At 39.2% G+C, this 19,996-nt stretch overlaps 1 long non-coding RNA gene across 1 annotated transcript; it reads left to right on the forward strand.

Annotated features, from left to right (window-relative positions):
• LOC110394653 lies at positions 16,151–19,449 on the forward strand. Its single transcript, XR_002435776.1, has 3 exons — positions 16,151–16,674; positions 18,448–18,806; positions 18,921–19,449. It is a non-coding gene; the product is annotated as an uncharacterized LOC110394653 (long non-coding RNA).

Below are 19,996 nucleotides of genomic sequence, written 5' to 3' on the forward strand. Positions count from 1 at the left end.
CCAAAAAGTTGGACACCCAGGGAGTAGAATCTATGATTCCATAATCTTTCATATTTTTTGAGTACCATGATGCAAACTAAGCATTATCCTCTTAAGGTAACACACTATAGTCTAAATGAAAAAGGTTTTAATACAGTGATTCTTCTCTTGTTGGAATTTAGCCCTTGAATTACCAACAGATCATCCCTCTTTTGTAGACATTATCTGAAGAACATTATTATTGTTCCCTGAAAACAAGAAATGTACTCAAGATCACAGTGTCCTGGTTATAACACACACGGAACCTCTTTAGATTGTTTCAACACTTATTTCCAAAAATAAGCACGTAATACTGCAAGAAGAGTAAGTGAAGCATCCTTGCAGCTACTTCTGGACTAACAGGAAAGGTTGGATTTATATTTCAGTGAAGTTTCAAGGACAGATCAGAAAATAATCAAGGAGCCTCATGGATATGCAAAGAATAGTGTATTGCAGTGAGCCAACCTGATAATAAAAAAATTCTCCAGTTCCTCCATATTCTGTTTGATTTTCCCCACTCCCAACATTATGATGGGGGAAATATAGTGCAAAGAAATATTGAACTTTTCCTTTTTTAGGTCTGAAATTTGCTCTGAAACAGGACTCCATTGTTTGCCAACAAACCTCTTGAAATCAGGCTGTTGCATTTTACGTGTAACATATATTCAAACTCTCTGGGCAGCTCTACTGGTATTCCTAATCCCTAAAATAATCTCTCCAGCTCCTAAAACTCAGCATCTAGTTTTGGTATTGACATCTGAAAGCCACAGATAAACAGCTGACCTTAATTGCGATAGTTTTGGGTAGGCTCAGTAAAAGAGAGAAACTGAGAGGAGGTGTTAACTTTACTTGCAAAGGCAGTCAGAAACACACAGATTAGGACCTTTATGTGGTCAAAACTTTCTCCTCTACTTCTGTACATAAAAAAGGCTTCCTAGTGATCTTCGGTGCTCTTCATGAAGAGTTGCTGTCTTAATTCTGTTATTATTATTATTATTATTATCAGTATTATTTAAATAAGTGCAGCAAAAGAAATGTTTTCTGCTGTCCTAGTTCTGGAGAACTTTTCTCATTGTCCAGATAAGTATACTCACATTTGACTGTGGCTAGTACTTTTCCACAAACTTTTACTTAGGCTCATCTGTCTGCAGAATATGATAAATTTTAAATTAAAGAATGACCCAAACAGCACTTGAGACTAAACTGAAATGTTTTATAAAAGATGTATATTGATTTTAACCAAATGCAAGTTTTTTAGATAAAAAGACTCTTTGATCCATATTCAGTACAACAAAAACTAACTTTCTTGACTTTGATCATACAAAGGCATAGAGAAGGTCTTGTCAGAGATGAAATACAGAAGTGAAAAGAGGTGAAAAATGAATGAAGTGACATAACACTGGTTGAGCTTTGTTGTCCTTACTGTACTATACTGGAACAAGCACTTCTCGCTAACATGATGGAACAGAACATCTCAACAATTTTCAGGCACATAGAATACTTGAGGGAAAATTCAATAAGTAAGTTAAGTATAGCAAACCATAGTCAGGCCTTGGGGATGAAGTGGTACTGAAACACTTCTTTTTGAAGTTTTGAGTGTAGCCCTGGTGGTCTGTTTCAAAATCTGTCAAAATGATGATAAGTGGTCTTAGGAGGCTAGTTTGATTCTTAAACCAAATAATTTGGCTGCCTCCTTGATATTACTACTGTTAGCAATTTTAAAAAGGCTGCTTTTTAAAAGAGAAGAAATGTTAAAATAGAAAAATGACTATGCTGAAAGCAGAGTAATTACTTTTCATGACATCCTCATCAAAATCAATAGGATTGACTAATTAAGATATCTAAGCTAAAATCAATGGGATCTGACAGCTAACACCTCCCTGCAGAAATAAGCCAACATCAACAATTTTGCATTTATACTGATGTGAAAATTAGACAATCCAATTTCTATTATTTAGAAATTAACACTTTCCCTAACAACAAAGCCATTCCATATGTAGTATTCTCTCCATGTCCCAAAATAAAAACTGATGAAATTTATGTATCTGGCCCAATGCTTGGGTTCCCTTTCCTAAGATGCCAAAAGACTCTAAACAGATAATTAAAATGCACGTTATAGCCAGTAGCCTGAAGTGGACTGCCAGCAGTCCAGAATGAAAAAAAAAAGAAGTCTGCTTTTTTGTTTTATTCCTTCATTAATGAGGCTATAGTGGGAACATCTATGATGACTGGATAGAAAACACAGTTCAGTTTCCTTCAAGTTCCTCCACTGAAGGTCTGAATTTAGCTCTGTCTTCCTGCAGGTGTCTAGTCTTACTCAACTGCTCTTCTGCAGATCTATGCAAAGTTTGTGCTACATTATTTCTGAAGCTATCCCCTGTGTACAATAAAATAGGTAGATGGAAATCAAAGAAATTGAGATTTTCTGAAGTTGGAAAGTGGAAAGAGACAAGGAAAGAATTAAAACAAAAGGTGGGCTATTCAGTAGGTAGACAAGCTGAGGTTTGCTATTTTGCTGATTAGATTCTGAGTCTTGCTGGGGTTTTTGTGGGGACCCTTAAGGATCATTACGTTCAACTGCTGGCTCCACACAGGACCACCCAAAATTCAAACCCTATGTCTGAAAGCCTTGTTCAAATGCTTTGTGAACTCCGGCAGCTCAGGGTCGTGATCACTACCCTGGGGAGCCAGTTCCACGCCCACTGCCCTCTGGTGCAGAACCTGCCCCTAAAACCCAACTGCCCCTCCTCTGACACAGCTCCATGCCATTCCCTCGGGCCCTGTCGCTGTCACAGAGCAGAGCTCAGCGCTGCCCCCCCCCGCTCCCTGTGAGGAGCTGCAGCCGCCATGAGGCCTCCCCTCAGCTCCTCTGAACAAATCATAGTCAACAACTTCTGTTCTCAGTCTTTATCTTGCAGTGAGGATGTGACTGTTCTTCAGAGCATGCCAATGAACATGATAGCCTTCATTAAACCAAGAGTAATACGTCTGAGATTATACTTAAGTGAACCTGAAGATAGATTGGAAAATTCAAGTGGAGCAGCATGTCTGAGCAACATCTTCTGAAATGTCCTGTTGTGCCTAGGATTTGCTTTGTGACTGCTCATTTCCTGATATTAGAATCATAGAATCATAGAACCCTTAGAGTTGGAAGGGACCTTTAAATGTCATCTAGTACGACTCCTCTGCAATGAACAGGGACACCACTGCTAGATCACATTGCCCAGGGCCTGATCCAGCCTTGCCTTGAAAGTCTTCAGCGATGAGGCATCAACCACATCTCTGGGCAACTTGTTCCAGTGCCTCATCACCCTCACTGTAAATTACTTTTTCTTTATATCCAACTTAAATCTACCCTCTTTAAGCTTGAAACTATTTACCCTGCTAAAGAGCCTGTCGCCTTCTTTCCTGTAGCTCCCCTTTAGATACTGAAAGGCTGCTATCAGGTCACCAAGCAGCCTTTTCTTGTCCAGGCTGAACAGCCCCAGCTCTCTCAGTGTGTCCTTGTAGGAGAGGTATTCCATCCCTTGGACCATTTTTGTGGCCCTCCTCTGCATGCGCTCCACGTCTCTCCTGTACAGAGGACTCCATATCTGGACGCAGTACTCCAAGTGAGGCCTCACCAGTGCAGTCTAAAGGGCAGGATCTCCTCCCTCAACCTGCTGGCCATACTTGTTTTGATGCAGCCCAGGATATGGTTGGCTGTCTGGGCTGTGAGGGCACATTTCTGGCTCATGTCCAGCTTTCCACCCACCACTACCCCCAGGTCTTTTTTGGCAGGGCTGCGCTCAATCCTTTCATCCCTCAGTTTTTACTGGTAATGGGGGTTGCCTTGTCCCAGGTACAAGACTTTGCACCTGGATTTACTGAACCTCATGAGGTTCACCTGGGCCCACTGCTCAAGCCTGTCTAGGTCCCTCTGGATGGCATCCAGTCCCTCTGGTGTGTCAACCTCACCCCACAGCTTGATGTCATCAGCAAACTTGCTGAGGGTACATTTGACCCCACTGTAAATGTCAGTAATGAAGATGTATAAGAGTATCAGTCCCAGCACTGACCCCTTTGGGACACCACTCGTTGCTGGTCTCCATCCAGACACTGAGCCATTGACCACCACTCTCTGGACTCCATCCTGCAGCGAGTTCTTTGTTCATTGAACAGTTCACCCATCAAATCCGTACCTGTCCAACCTGGGGAGAAGGATGTTGTGGGGTAGAGTGTCAAAGGCCTTACTGAAGTCCAGACAGATGACATCAGTGGCTCTTCCCTTGTCCATTGATGTGGTAACACCATCATAAAAGGCCACTAGATTGGTCAAACAGGATTTGCCCTTGGTGAAGTCATGCTGGTTCTCTCATATCACCTCCTTGCCTTTCATGTGCCTTAGCATAGCTTCCAGGAGGATCTGCTCCATGACCCCAGCACAGAGGTGAGACTGACAGGTCAGTAGTTCCCGAGGTCATCCTTTTTACCCTTATTAAAAATGGGTGTGATATTGCCTTTTTTCCAGCCACCAGGAATGTCACCTGATTGCCATGACTTTTCAAATATCATTGAGAGTGGCTTGGCGACTACATCAGCTAATTCCCTCAGGACACTGGGATGCATCTCACTGGGAACCATAGACTTGTGAATGTTCAGGTTTTCAGGTGGTCACAAACCTGAGGGAGAGGTGTTGCTTTCCCAATCCCCTCCTACCAAACCAAACATTTGAAGGCTGTGTGACAACCAGTAATCAGAGAAGACCGAGGCAAAAAAGCTGTAAAGTACCTCAGCCTTCTCCTTGTCTGTTGTTACATTATTGTTTCATTCTGATTGCTGTTGGTTTATTTTGCTATTTAATTCATGGATAAATAAGAATTATTGTTTTAACACAGTTCTCAGTGGCAGTCTAGAATTGTGTCTTCCAACCACTAAAGTTGAGTACTAGTAAAAAGCCATTTGGAGACATATTAACTGCTTGCTGTGGACCACATTTTCTTTCAGGTACTGGCACATTTATTTGAAGGCAGATTATAAATCTCAGCATGACTACAGAGGCCTATGTACTTTGATTCATTAATTTCTAAGATAAAACTCTGAAAACTTTAAGAATCCAAAGTAACAGGATATCTTGTTCCAATTATAAAACACAAACCAATTCAAAGTGAATTAGAAATCGCAATTACCAAATTATCCTTGTAACTTCTTAGCCAAAATACTTCCATAATTTCCTTTCGTCTGTAAAAGAATTTTCCAGATATCTGGAAACTGGCAAAAAAGAGGTTATATGATTCATGTTGGAGAAGAATTGAAGTCTATATGTCCTAAGTATACAGTAAATCATAATATTGGATATATTCAACATTTACTCTAAGCACAATTTTCTTTCTAAGAAATTTCCTTACACCTGTTTAAAAAATATTCATTTGATTTCAGAAGCATTAAGAAAGAACTTAAATTTGAGCATATGTAGAATGTTTTATCCTGAACCAGGCCAGCAAGTGTATGCTTGCCGGCAAGCGTATTTCTTATATATGTAATGTCCTTTCTAGCTTTGTTCAAGTCCATAGAGTTTTTCCATTGTATCTGAGCCCAGAGAATTTAAGCACCTCTGCAGATCTCACTTGTGGCAACATAGCTTGGAAGGAATGTATGGCATTCAAGTAGAAAGTTTCAGCTCATTTAGAAAACCATGAAGAACAATTGATTCCAAAATGTTTTTCTTTACAACTACTACCACTAAAATAGCAACAATCTTCCTATGCTGTCTAATTACGACATTTTCATCAAAACTGTGGCTATTAAGAAGATCAAATTACCTATCACACCTGAAAAGAAGGTAGAATAGCACACTTTTGAAGCAGCAGGATACAAACAGTATCAAAACCAATCACAGAAGATGCCATAGCATGCTCTCTTTTTATTCGTTTTATCAGAAGAAGGTCTCATGCATAGGCTATGAACTTAGTAGAAATGAATTTGGATACTCCATTTTTTCCCCGTGTGTCTTTTAACAAATCTCTGGGTCAGGGTAGTTCTTAGTTTCCTCCAAATAGGAGAATATGAACCGAGCTGCTAAAGAGTTAACATCTCCCTAGAACAGTCAGATTGCTTAGGATTAGAGATAATGCTGTACACACCTGAAATAAATGTTTCTTGCACAATATTTTTGACTTTTACATCCAACATAAGACTAAGTAAGTGATAGGACCACTTCCTTTGGGTGTGGGGAAAACTGGATTCGGATCCCTGTTCTCATTTTTCATGACAGCTAACATAGCACATTCCATTGGACAATGAAAAAAGCTGGATTAAAGAGACACTCCCTTTATTCTTTCTAAATCATTTATTAAGGACAGCATAGATCCAATAGGAGAAACTTACACATCACTGGAAAACCAAATATTTTATGATTAAGGTACTCTCATGGAAACCAGAAGAACTATGCTGGCAATTCTTGGTCAAGCTACAGGAGAGGCAGAACCTGAATGTAGATATCCTGCCTATGTGCGAGAGCTTTAGGCTTCAGCTCATTCTGTGGTGTGATATATGCTCTTTTTGTCATTTCCTTTGCAAAAAGGCAAACCAGTTTAGATTCCTGAGTCTTACAGAGGATTAATGACCAAGAATTCCACTGAGTGATAGATTAAATTTAGCAGTACTGCGTCTTCTCACTTTTAAGGGGCAAACCCTTTGTTCCTTGCTGATAAAAATGGAATACAAATGTAGTTATAAAATTGCAGGAACAAGGTTAAGAGGACCATGTAAATTCTGTGCATGGATATCTAGTAACACAGTAGCACATGAACATAATGAGTCAGTGATTCTCAAATATTACTAAAAAGAAATTCCTCTGGATTACAGACTCCACTAGGCACGTCTTCTCTCAAGGTTCCAGGTGTTTACCATAAAATGCACCCTAACAGAGGTGCTACCAAAAAGTCATTACCCTGACTAAAGGGAGAAAGAATTTCTGTAACATTTAAGGCTATGACATGTGAATTCTGTAATTATAAGGCTATTGCTAATCTCTTCTTTCATCTCTATGATATTAAAGAAAGAGCTTCAGACTATAAATATAGTACAAATATCATAAATAAAGACTTTTTTTTTACATTAACATTCCCATAAAGTGAAATAAGAGTCTATAAGCAAAGTGTTACACAGATTAAATAACAAGGTGCAGCTGCCCTGGTATAAGCCTGCAGAGCTGGGATACTTCTCAGGAGAATATATTCCATTTTAAGTGTATTATATTCCTTATTCCATTCCTCCTTTTGTCTTATGTTTTAATTCATTTTGTGGCTTCCTCTTCATCACATGGGCTTTTATTTTCAAAATAACCCATTTGTGCAGTATCTTTTGAAATGCCTTTGTGGAAAATTTAAATATATAATGCAGCTACATTCCCTTTATCTGTCATGCCAGCGATATCTTCAAAAAGTCTAGTGTATTTGTAAAGCAAGAGCAGCTCTCCTAGTATTCTTACTGCATCTTGTTAACTAATCCCCTTGTCACCACCTCGCTTTCACTTTCTTCTGTCACAAATTAATCCATCAACAATCTTGTAATTCGAATGATCTGGTTTCCTTCTTTTTCCATGAAGTGACATTAACTCACATTTGAATTGTAAGAAGTCTGTATAGCTCTCACTGAACAAAATATAATCAAATCTTACTTATTTTAAATGCTACTCAAGGGCTTTACTAGTTACCATGCAATATTGTCAAGGATATTCAAGAACTTAGGTGGAGGTAAAATGCAGATTGGTTAAGATGTGGGATCCAGACCCTGCTGGAGCTGGTATAAAGCTTCCCATTGATTTTATTGCCATGGCAGAAATATATTCTGCTTTGCTGTGTGCAAGCAACTTGACTTTCCCATATGCTGAGGAGGTGAAAGTAAAGTTCCTTGACTATCCTGTTAGACTGGGAAGGGTGGGGGTAGGGAAGGCTGGTAACTCATAAAAACCATCAGAAATAAAGCCTCCTCAGCACAACAGAATTATCATTTATTGGTAATGAAAGCAAAGTACGTGGAGGACTGCGGAGTCACCTGCAATTAAGTTGTTAAGTTTTCCTGAGTGCTACAAACTGCAGTGTGTTACTAGCAGTCAGAACCAGCTCAAGTACAAATTAAAGCCACAGGCAGATGCTTCTGACTTGTCTCAAATACAAAACAGAGGGCAGTGGAAGCAATAATGCAAGAAAGTATAGTTTTAACAAGCAATCCCATTTTCTGTCCGATTAGAACCACTTGATCTTCATCCTTGGTTTTTCCAGTGTGTCCAAAAGAAACAGAAGTTCCATGGAATGCATACCTTGCTACAGGCTCTGGCAGACAGAGATAGGTGACTGGTTCCCTGTTGCACAGAACTTCAGATAGCTGTTTACATTAGTGTAAAATAATTGTAAATATTTTCCAGCTCGACTTGACAGCAGCTTATGTCCTTTTGCTTTTTAAGTCAAGGCACATTTGACAACAGGAGGTAAAAGACAACTGGGAACAAAGCCAGAGGAATTAGCCCAAAACAGCAATTTAACAGTCTTCTCCCTGACCCATCTACACAAAAACTCCAGACAACTTTTAAGCCCTTTATCTCTTTTAAATTCTTTCATCTCCTAAAGGTTTTTTTGAAACTAGGAACTCCAGAGTCACTGGTTTCACATAACAATTGCATATTAAGCTTTGTGATAGACTTAACTCCATATCTTAGAAAGGAGATTTACAGTAAGGGAAAAAATGACGATTGTGATCTCACATGAACGTAGTGAATCTCATTCAGCATAGTAGATTTTATTATCTTTTATATTGTTAACACGGAAGATTCAATACTGTGAAAATTGTATGCATTAGAGGTTTTTTTTTTCATATGCAACTTTCCACAGTAGATATAATCAATACACAAATTTAAAAGAAATACTGTTTTTTTTTTCTTTTTGTTTTTAAATGAGAAGTTTGGGGAGCAATTTATACCCTGTTCCTTACTTAGTCAAAAATTCAGCTTTTATGAACTATTTTGTTTCTGAATTCCTTCAACATGAAGGTTCACAGCACCTCCTTTTCTGCTTTGTTTTATTTTGCTAACACCTGGAGATAGGTGAAAAACTTCTACAGTCTAAATAATTTTATTTTAGGAAGAACCTACAGTCAGGTAATTTCAGCCCACAAAACAAGTATGTCAGGAAGTTATTAAGGTCTTAATTTGATATGATGAACATGAAAAAGGTTGCAACTGATGCTTTATTATAATGGAGTCTGTACCAACAGTCTCCCGTGCTGAGAAGGAAGACTCATGTTTTATAGATCTGATTCATATGACAGCAAGAAAGGCACAGTCTCAAAGACAGAGTTGTGTTACATCATGCAGCTGAGCATGGGAAATGCAAAGGAATTTATCTAGGAGGAAATAATAATGTCTGGAGCAAGGAGATAAAAGATACGGGGCTGAGTTGTGTTTTTAATCAGAACTCTGATATTTTCACTACTTTCACCATAGAGACTATGACACATGAGATCCTATGATGCAGGACACAGCTAGCACTGGGGTCAAATGGCAGGGAAGAGTGAGGACATTCAACTGTAGATATGGAATGTGTGAAGCCTCACAGCTTGTGAGGGACATGCCTTCACCATCAGAGCCAAGAGGTACTATGTCTCCTTCCCCAGGAAGCAATGTTGTGCTCTCCTTGTGGCAGAAACCCCCTCTTAGGAGCTTCATACTTGGTGACAGAGACTTGGCTGGTCGATGAAGAGGGAATCAAGATAGATAGTTTGCCATCAGGGTAACTCCCATAGCAGCTTTTCCTCCCTGACACTGAGTCCCTGTGGAACTATATTAAAATTCTGACATCTATATGCCTCAGTTTCTCCATTTGCAAATTGAGAGCATCACATCCCTCTAATTTCCACAGCCCTTAGATATTACTGAATATAGCAACAGTTGAGCACAGGTGTCTACTAAATATTAGGATTGCTAGGAATAGGTAATAAAAATTGTGGGGACAAGCTCCAAAGATGTCCTTGGGCACAGGCAAAATAGGCACAAACAGAGCAGCCACATGCCGTGAGACCTAGCTGTTCATTATTATTTTTCATGTTATTTTCCCGTTTTTACAGCTTTGTGTTTTGGTATTACCATTTATTTATTTATTTATTTATTTATTTTTCAAGCACTAGCCATTAGTTTCAAAGGCAATTATTGCCTCTGCATGAAAGCTGTACTTTTTCACTTCTATCTTTTTTATTATGGCAATCGAATTCTCATAACTGATCCATATTCCTCCTTATCCCTATGGGATACACACTTTATCAGTTCTTCTGTCCAGTGCTCTACTGTATTGACCAAGCAGTTTTCAACTTGTTCTTCCTTTAATGTGATCTTCAAAATTCCATCTATCTAGCTTCCTATCTCTCCCAAATATTTTGTGGATGCAATGTTCTCCGATATAGCTTGCTATTTTTTCTGTATTTAGATTCCACATTCTATATATAAATGGATGCATGGATGAAGAATTTCCCAGTAGGTGTCAAGCAAACCCTACTGTTATTTTAAAGGTGTAAGAGAGAGAAGAATGGCTTAAATATAGACAAATAAATAAAAATGATAAACAAAAGAGATTTATAAAGGACGGTCCTAATAATTGTCTCCATCAGCAGTCAGAACAGCAACACAAAAGTCCTAGGAAAGAGAATAATTTGCTCCTCTATAGGAGGACAAATATATATTCATTTATTTTCCAAAGAAGCTTGAATGGTCAAATTCTGATCAGTTTTGTACTGATGCAACACGAGCAGTTTCAGAAAGATAATTTTCTGCCTATGTAAGTGACAACAAACCAGATCCTTAAAGCAGTACAAGTGCTTTCACTTGCATTTTAATACAATTGTTCTTTAAAGAATTCTCCCCAATCATATTTATGTTTATAATATATATATATAATGTATTTATATATGTATTTATAATCATTTTATATAAAAGTAAATCATATATGCATTTATAGGTATTTATGTAAAATATATTTGTACATTAAATGTATTTATACATGCCTGTATAAATATTTCTTCAGACGTCCTACTGATTTGTTCAGAAAACAAATGAGTGTCTGGAATCTTCTGGTAGTGCTCTTCATCTTTTCATAGGTCTCCCCCTTCCTGAAACTGGTATGCAAAGGGCTCCTCACAGAGTCTTAACTGAAAGATTGGTACCTCAACATATAGTATCTCAATATATATATCTCTTGTAAGACAGCTTCGCTCCTGAAGCCTCTAGAGTGTTTCCTAGCCTTGAATTTAAAGATTTTGCACAAAGCATTGAAATAAATCTGTTTCTAGCCATTGAAAATGAGGCTTTTCACACTCAGTACCTCCATAAGTTTGCATATGAGCCAGATTGGTGCAAACATGAAGAGTAGCTCTGTGCTCCCATTTGACATTGGTTCAGATCACTGGAAGGATGTTCTCATAAACAAAGAGCTGCAGGCCATGTCAGAACCCCTTTTCTCCTCCTAATCCACAGCTCAGTTAAGAAATAACACAGTTTTCTTCATTCAGACCTCCTTTTGTCTTTTCTCATGCGTCTGGGGTGGCTTTTTTCTCCTCTGTGCTATCATACTGCTGCTGAATGTTGATGAGGGACTACTTAGGCCAATCCTAGAGACTTACTTTTTTTTTTCCCTTCAGCTCTAGCAATACCTGATCCTTGCATTTTAGAACACCGGGTAGCTTAGATTGCCTGAATACAAGGTAGTGCCCTGGAGTGGTGCTGAGGAAAGGAGGTACATTAAGAAACAAGGCAGAAATGTTTCTCTCAATAAATCTTGCAGAAGAACACGAATACTCTGTCTTGCCATGTGAGCAAAAATCACAAGATGGAGTCGTATTGGAGAGGAGAGAAAACAAAGGTTCAGTGCTGGTGTTCCAGGTCAGTAGGTTTCAAATGTATACTTACTTTTACATCTGTTGCACTGATTTATATACAAGGTGGAGGTTAACTGTTTTCTGTTTTCTTTTGCTACAACTTCCTCTGATCTCAGACCATATTCTTTTTTGATACTAACTGAAAAGAACCTTTTTTTGGGAGGGAGGGGAAGGAAGGAGAGAGGAGTGAGAAATTTGACTGGAGCTGCTGAAAAGACCCAGTTTAAAATTGTACCCTCTCTCTGTGTTAAAAATATACAACAATCATTTCCACTTTACACCATTTGCTACAGTCTAGTTGTACTTTTAGGAGCAGAAAAACACATGCCCAAAACTTTATTCCATCTGTGCCAGGGGTGCTCAGTGGTTGATGATTTTCTTGTTTGTGCAGGAGAAATGAAATTATTAAAATATTAAAATCAGCTCTGTAGAATGGAAAGTAAGTGAGGTACAGGTTGATACAAAACTGCCAAGTGAAAATATGACTTGACCAGCAGGATTGCAGGGAGTTTTCTACCACAACTCCTTATAGAGTCAGGTGAGATTTGGTTAGCAAAAGCATTCATATAAGCCCCCACTTCTATCTGACACTGATGCACTTCTGCCAAAGGTAGAGAAGAACTGCCTTTCCTTGTAGCAGTATAACAGTCCTGATAGGATTACACCAAAGAAAACCTTTCCATAGTGCTGCTGATGGAAATTATATATAAGAGTGGGGCTTCCCAGAGCTGTGAGGAACTGTGCTGGTGCCAGTCAGTGGGGCAAAACGTTTGCCCAAGGGTTTTGTAGTACCACAGATACCCTGATGTAGCTTTATCAGTCAAACAAAAAAGTCCATTGTGCACTACTTATGTGCATCCATAATAGAAAGTATGCAAATCCATTGGCCTCAATGGGACTATTCATGTATGTAAAGTTGGACACATGCTTTAGGTCTCTGTTACTTCCACTCAAGCCATTTTGCTGTTAGCTCAACAAGAAAATGAAGCGGTTCCTCAGTTTCTTATCTCAGTAACATTTGTGAATGTACTGCTGGGAAAAACTTGCATTGAAAGTTTATGAAATGTGCTCTAGTTTGGCACCAAAACCAATTTCTGTGAAACCGTCTCATGGAATTATTTTTTGACTGTTGTTTAAGTCGGAAGCCTTTATAATAGAAAATAATTGCTATTTTGAAAAGCTCTAACATGAAAAATAACTGTTATAACTGTAGACAGCAATAGTTTGTTACCATCCCAGATTTACATGGTCCTTTTGAAACAGGTCATGCTTGATATCAGTGGGACTGCTGATATATTCAGCAGTCTTTGCTATACTGTGAAGACTTTCGATGGACCTCAGTCCTCTGAAGTGACATATTGCAAAAATCATGCCTTGTAGTGTCTTGGAGGATATTGTTTGCATAAAGTTAACACGGGAACCATCTGTATTACAAAGTAGGCAGCAACAAACATTTCTCAGTAGAAGTGTATGAAAATATAGTCTTGTCTTTTGCAATGGAAATCTCTATAGGAGGTAATTCAACTGCCTTGCAATCACATGCCTGAATATGTTAATAGCATAAAATAACATCTAAAAGCAACCAGTAGACCTACTAATTTCTTACATTTCCATGAATTTGTCATCTGCCATGAAATACTTAAATGTTTCTTGCATTGTTTCAATAAGCCTGTCTATATTTAAATAAAAATCTCCTTTTACTGCTTATCCTACATAATTCATTCTATCTGTATGAGAAATGTGAAACTAGGGAATTAATAATTATTTCACTTGGAAAGGTATGAAGCAAATTCCATTGCCTTTGTCTGATTAGAATCTTTCCTGCTGGTTTAATTAAAAATGGCCATGTGACAGCAAAGAAAGCATCTCTCCTTTCGGGTGGAAGGGGGAGGAGGGAATGGTATTGTATTTTTCAGTAAACAGTGAATTCTGAAGCTCCAGAGTTGTAAAATTTAAATGTTTAATGCAAATGAAAAATGCAGACTCAGGTCAGCTATAGACAAATGTCACTAGACTGGATACAAAATGCACTGCAGGCAGAAAAGATGACATTTATCAGTCATCCATACATCAGTAACTAAAACAATTTTAGGGTTGTCTAGACAGGCATCTATTATTCCTTAAATTTAAAAGCTTTAGTAGAAAGACAACAGCAAGTGCTCTATTTATATTTAGGGCTCTTTTTTTTTTTTTTTTTTCCCAGATGAGACAATATAGGGAAAGGAAAAATGATAGTTTTCAAAATGAAAAGTACAAATTTGGTTTTCTTTTTTTTTTCTGTCATCTTTTTTTTTTTTCCTTCTTATTAAAAAAAAAGTCTTTTTTTGTTGTTTGGGTAAAAGGATTTCCTTGGCATGTTCTGAAGGCAATTGAAGTGAATTATCAGAGTGTGCATGCAATGCTGGCTGTAATTATTACAGTACAGCCCTGTAATATTGAGCTTAATTACTGTGTACAGTGTTTGGCCTTTATGTTTTCTGCTTAATTTAGTCTGTTTAGTTAATGTGAATTTAGTGAAATCATTATGCACCTTTCAGGTTTCTTCTTTTGGCAAAAATATTTACATTTTTTCAGGAGAAACAGACTAAAATAGATACAAATATTGAAGCAAATCACCATGGTGGATGGATCCTTTCCCTCTATTGCTTATGTGGAGCCAGTTCTGCAAATATATACTCCCATGATGAATTGAAGTCTGCAAACTGTCCCATTAGCTGTAACAGAACCACTTGGAAGCTTCGGTTTCAACATCTGACTAAATATTTTCACTATTTAAACCACATGCAGCAAGGTTTTTCTTTTCATTTTTACCCTATACAGTACCAAACATTTTTGTAAGGAGCACAAAATTACAATTGTTCTCACTACTGTACAGAATACACAGTACATATTTTGGAATGAAGGAAATTGTTTGTATGATGAAATGATTTATACTGCTGCTTTAAATTAAAGATAATCCGTGGATATGCTACACTTAAGCAGAAGCAGTATAGCCCTCCTCATCTGCAGCCTGTTGTCCATTAATATCTCTTCTGTTCACAGGTCTCTCTTTCATATCTCCTCCTCCAGCAGGAGCAAACAGCTCAGTGTCGGATTACCTCTGGCAGCAGGGCTGGGGCATTGGATGTTCAAGCCCTTGTCCTCAGAGCCCAGCAGCTTAGAGCCCTGCAAAATGTAAGGTCAGCTCTGGCTGTCACTTGAGGTACAAAGGAGCTGAACAGTAGAGCAACTGGGGAACAGAAGGAATAGATGTTGCTTATACAGTGGGCCTTAACAGAGTGCTCTGACTTGTAAAAAGATGGATCCTTTTAATGGGCAACAATGAAATTCAGACTGCCTGAGAAAGCAGCAGGAAGAAAATGTTTGAAAAGTAAGTAATAAAAAGAAAATAAATCAGGGGTTTCAAGTGAGAACACTCAATTGTATTAACATTTTTAGAAAAGAATACTGCTGTAGAGTGTAACACCTAGAACACACTGAAAGGGTTTGGAGGTTATTTTTGTTTGTTTGTTTTGCCTGCTTACTGTTTTACAGTTCTTCCATGCAGTGTGGAGGTGTGTGACACCACAGTTCTCCCATTATGTCATCTTGAGAGAGTCAGGCAAAAGTAAAAGATGATAAAGCACAGGGAAATTTCATAGAATGGCTTAGGTTGGAGGAGACCTTAAAGATCATCTGGTTCCAACCCCCCTGACATGGACAGGGTTGCCAACTATGAGATGGTGCAGCCCAGGGCTCCATCCAGCGCCTCCAGGAATGAGACATCCATTTCAGTGTCCATCCTGCCTATCTCTGTCTCATTGCATATACAATACTGCTACGTTACTGCTTGGAAAGAATTCTGAAGCAATTAAATATATTACAGAAGTGCAAATTAATACTGCAGTAAAACGTGTATGCAGTAAACCTCCTTAATTTGGCAGAGGCCATAGGAAAACTCCGAGTGCATATGGAAATTCAGACTCCTTTTGATTCAAAGAACATATATAACACACATGTGACAACTTTATCGTTTGTTTTGATGGATGACCCCGCCGATATCAACGGGTGGCGTTCCCTGAACGAGCTGTGAGAAATAACCAGCAACCTCATCCTGCACGCCTGAACCCCGAGCGTTTGGTCCTGATGGATCAGAGCCGGTGGGAGCCGGGCAGTGGGAACAGAGCGGGGCCGGGTGCCCCCGCCCGCCGGGGCCTACTCCATTGTCCCCGCCCGCTGTGGGGAGCGCGGCCCCGGGGCTCGCGGCCCCCCGGGCCTGTGGCTCGCCGCTGTCTTTTCTGCCGTTTTCCACTAGGTGGAGCTGCAACAATATTTTTCCCGTCTTTATGCTAAGGAGGAAATAGTTACGAACTATTTGAAAAGCAATGTTCGTCTTAACAATTCAAATGTATTCCTGCTAATTTGTATTTGATAAAGGTTCAGAAGTCTTTTGTTGTACGTCTAGTTAGTCTGCATGTTACGTTTACAGCCTTTGCAAATTTTCCATTTGATTGTGAGTCTTACTGTGAATTTTTATGCAGCTGTATACCTTCACTTATTTGTTTATATGTGTGTATGTGTGTGTATTGCTGTGTTTATAGGTGCGTGTATATAATAGGCAGGAAGAGAAAGCTGTAACTTCCCTGTTGCTATACTCATGAGTGGATTGAAGTGGTAAAGCACAGAGCAACATCTACTATGTACATAGTGACAATACACTGTTCAGAGACAGGTGGAGATTAATGATCCGATTGTCTTCTATGTAAAACCCGTCAGGTCAGTACCCAAAACTGAGAGACAGGATAGTGCTTAGCCTTCAGAAAGCTCCTTTTCTGTTCACCTTATTCAAGTGGGAGCTCATCATCCGTGTACCAACCTTTAGCATCTAGTTATCATGTCCCCTTTCTAAAGGGTCAGGACCCCCTACAGCAGATACCTCTAAACATGGAGAGGTGGAAAAACAATTAATGAAAAGTCAGATATGGCAGATGTACAAGTGTGCTTGCCCTTCGGGTTAACTGTCCATAGATTCAGGGCTACCATTGTTTGAATGGAAGAGCCTGTATTTTGTTACTGGGATTCACAGACTTGGGTGTCCTTTTAGGTCTGGGCTGTTTTGTGAGGGCAGGATACTTGAGCTGGTCAAGCATTTCTTTTCCTTTCTCTACTAGGCATGGGTGCTGCAAAATTGTCATTCAGCTGCACAATCTTCTGGCATTACGTAAGCCTTTGCCACCTCTGGCTTGCTTGGCTGCAATGAGCCATAAAGGGTATCTCAGGGTTCAGCAAGTAGCAGCATACCTGGTCAGAGGAGCAGTGTTGATATCTGTTCCCAGAGACAGCACTGGCTTCCCCTTTGTTTCTTGATTAAATGTGAGGCATAGTTCTGATTGTTCAAGCCCTGGACCATGTGTAAATCAGATTATTCCTTTTTCCAGTATCAAACCATTAAACTGATATTCCCCAAAGAGATTGGGTAACTTCTGACACATCACTGAAAAAAATTTAAATCCTGTTACTTGTTTTGAGAATCTTGGTCAGGTATGAGAGGTTCTTCAATACAAGGGATCTTCTTTCCTTTGGACTTTTAGCACAGGCCAGGGGGCTGATGGCTAAGCAGCACCACTGAGGTAGTACCAAAGTGTCTGTGTTTGTGTAGGTGTGGGTGAGCGGGTGGAAGGAAGTATCAGGGGGTGTCCCCAGTACAGTATGTTTTCAGTCTGGTGTACCTATAGGCTGATATTCCTTGTGCAAGATAAAATTACCTGAGACTTCATGAGGTCTGTCTTAGGAATGCAGAGGGGTGTGAAGGGAGACTGGGGAAAAATGATGTTTGGCTGATGAAGTGGCTTTTGCCTTTTTACACGGATGGGTTTTATGATGGAATAAATACACTTAATCAGATGTCTTCCTGACTACTTATGATTCATAAAACCTATGAGATTATTGGAAATACCCATCTAATATATGTCCATCTGATGGATGTGTCAAATTGTGCCTCCCCCCACCACTCCAATGCAACATTGCTGGAGCATGTAAGGTATTTTTAAGGTTTTTTAAGTTCTTGTCCAAGTGGCAAACCTTGAACATTTGTCTCTTAATTAATAGGTGAGAGCATAAATATACCTAGGCACCTTTGGTCTTGAAATTTTACAGGGTTGTGGTTGTACACAGTCATTACTATTCTGCATCTCTGAGAGTTTGGATAGTGCTTCCTTGGTGAGAGCTGACTGGAGAGAAGCTCTGCATGCAAAAGTACAGAAAGAAAATACACTGCAAGCTTGAGTTTTTGGTGAAGATTCACTTAAGATTTATTTTTCTATGAACCCCATTACCCAGCTCTGGTGTGTATAGCATCTATATAGCAATCTGGGGCATGCAATTTTTCAGTGACTTGGTGAATCTGAATGGTGCCCTTTATATCCTTTCTGTATATCACAACAATAGAAAGAGCTGGAATTTAACACTAATTTTTGTGCTGATCAGCTGTAAAAATGCATAGTGACCCATTTTAATCTCTTTCTGCACATTTTTTTTTTTAAACTTCAGGCAAAGTTGCGGAACTGCTGCAGATCATACTGAAGAGGGAAGTACAGAAGAACTTCTACAGTGACTTTTTATCAACAGGAGAGTGCCTCTCTCTCCTTTTCTTCTTTTACTTTAAAATATCCTGTAAGTTTCAGAAAAATAAAGAAAAAAAGCAAAAAAAAAACTAGTGTAGGATTTTAGAGGTTTTTAGAGCCTTTTGCCTGCAGGATAACAGCTGAAAGAACCACAGAAAACTGAGAAAAAGTTCAGAAGAGCTACCTGAGCCCCCCAAAATGACTGGTCATGAAGAAATCATGAAACTGAGACTCTGATGGTGTGATTAAGTAAACTGCTAGGTTAAGCCACACGAGTGGATTCAGGTATGTGAGATGACATAGTAGGAGTGGCAAGATATTCCTATTGTGTGTAATGGTCGTGACCACAGTGGGAAGGGGTTAGTTGCATCATCGCTATTTTTCTTCTTTTTTTTCCAGGCTGCCATTTATGCAACAGAGCCCTTGGAATAGCATCTGTCCAATTACTGGTGGTTAGATTTGTATTACCTGATGTAATTAAAATGGAAGGATCTTTTAGGGCTTCTTGCTGAAGACACGAGCCACAGAGGCAGCCCCACGAGGGTGGGAAGCTGGGGGTCAGTGGTGAGAGGCTCTGCGCAGCAGTCGACCATCATTACAGCTGTGCATTATGGCTGTGCTTCTGGAAAGGTTTGGGGAAATCTCCTGCCAGGAGATTGGCAGGAAAAAGGTGCGCCTGGGAAAGAGTGAGCTACATATTATTTCACTTTAGGTCCTGTAAAAGCTAAGTCACCACTCTTTGAAGACTGGTGACTGTATTTATGTAAGTGGTGTAATACAGGGAGACCTGTAGGCAATTAGCCTGTGTTGGTTGAATAATCAAAGCTGTTGCAGGTTTGAGAGCTAGTGAAAACATTTGTGAGGAAAGAAAGTATCTAAACTTTTTAGAGCCATTTAATCTAATTTTGGCTGAATGTGGTAACCTGACTCAACAAATGGACGCTGCTGCTGCAGCAGTTGTGGTTGTAAAGACTGCTGTAATGGCAAAAAATATATATATATTTTTTTCCTCTGTGCGTATTATTCAAGTTCACTAACCAAACCCAGAGATTTTTAATTGGAATATAATTTTAGAATGTCATTTCAAGTTACTTTTGACATTTTAAGTTAGAAGCACTGCAGTGGACATCTTTCAGATGTTTAGTCTCAGGAAATTTTCATCATTTATTAGCTGGTGTGAGTGGACTATGCTAGAGGATACCACATTCTAGTATCTCTGAGGCCATCACAATCCATGATAGCAGAGATGTGCAGCTTTCCCGCAATTATCTATAAGTACAGAAGGCTCTGTTGATGTAAGAAATACGCTGTTAGCCAAATATGCAGGGCGATGTGAATTAGAAGCAGTGGTATTTTCACATATTGCTTTCTCTGCTCTGAGCAGCCCTCTCAGTGCAAGGTATTATTCTACCTGCTGTTACTACTCACTGTATCCATATGGTGAGTAAATGCACACCCTTTATTTTCAGTAGCAA

This window comes from Numida meleagris, chromosome 2, assembly GCF_002078875.1.
Source record: "Numida meleagris isolate 19003 breed g44 Domestic line chromosome 2, NumMel1.0, whole genome shotgun sequence".
NCBI lineage: Eukaryota > Metazoa > Chordata > Aves > Galliformes > Numididae > Numida > Numida meleagris.